The 1,236-nt window shown below is 34.9% G+C and overlaps 1 pseudogene; it reads right to left on the reverse strand.

Annotated features, from left to right (window-relative positions):
- Positions 1–576: 576 nt before the first annotated feature.
- LOC111906448 (signal peptidase complex subunit 1-like) lies at positions 577–865 on the reverse strand (annotated as a pseudogene).
- Positions 866–1,236: the final 371 nt, after the last annotated feature.

A 1,236-nucleotide genomic window follows, 5' to 3' on the forward strand; every position in this document is an offset into this window, starting at 1 on the left:
GAAAATTCCATAGAACCATTAAACCAAAGATCCTTGAAGAGAATCTATATTTTGGTTCAATGGCAATTCAGATGGAGGTATGTTGAAGACTATGTTGGGTTTTATTCAAAAATTTGGTTTCAAAAACACAAAATATCAACGAAAGCATTTAAGATTTGAATGACATATAACTAGTTTATACTCACCAAATGATGATCTTGCATGAACATGAAAAGATTAAGGTCCCGTTTGATAGTTCCTGACTGAGAAAGAGCTGATTGGGAAATGTCTGTCTGGGTAAGAAATCCTGAATGAGTAAGAAACCATGATGTTTGATTGTACATCTGACTTAATGTTCTGACGGATGAAAAATGACCATTTTACCCTTCTACTTTATACAACAATGGATGAAGTTGTTGAAAATTTATGAAAATGCACTAAAGATAATCAAATTCAATTGTTCTACTCATTTAAAATATTTTTTTCAATCTTCTTGCCTTATATCATTTATCAAGATAAACAATAAAAACAGAATAAATTCTGAAAAAACACAATTCTCATTTCAATATGACCCAATTATGATATAATAGTCATAGCCTATTTATTGTTGGGTTTCTTCTTTGAAACCGAAGTCACAGCCACCTATGGTTTTGGATGCTTTTCAGCTTCACTTGGATCCAACCACTTGAGAGGATGTTTGTTAAAAAATGGCCAATTAGGAATTGTAATCAAAGTTGTCAAAATCATCCCCCCCCCCCCCAACATACACTATCAACATCAGTTGAAATGAACCCACAACATAACCTGTTATAAATGTTGCAACTGCAAATACCACCAGCAATATCTGCATCAATTGCTCTGCTACCTTCTGTCCTTGCCAATCCATCTATTTACCCGAGGGTATTATCAGAATTAAAAAATATATAAGGTGTAATCGGAGTCAATCAGCTACCTTCAACAGTAAATAGATGAATTTAGGGCAAGGAGTAAGCAATTGCTCTGCTACCTTCAACAGTAAATTCATTTTTATCAGGTTTGTACATGTAATTGAAATCAGAGTCAATCAGCTACAAAGGAGTAAGCAAAAGGACAATCATAAGGTGAAATCGAACATAGTGAGCATTTAGGGCAATGAGTTTGATCGACTGGAGAAGAAAAGAATAGTAGAAGCATACCTGATAGACGAGGAAGGAGCTTCGACCGACGATTGGAAGAGGAAGAAATAGGTCGATGTTGCTTGTTGGAGAAGAGGAATCG

Source organism: Lactuca sativa, chromosome 4 (genome assembly GCF_002870075.4).
Source record: "Lactuca sativa cultivar Salinas chromosome 4, Lsat_Salinas_v11, whole genome shotgun sequence".
Lineage (NCBI taxonomy): Eukaryota > Viridiplantae > Streptophyta > Magnoliopsida > Asterales > Asteraceae > Lactuca > Lactuca sativa.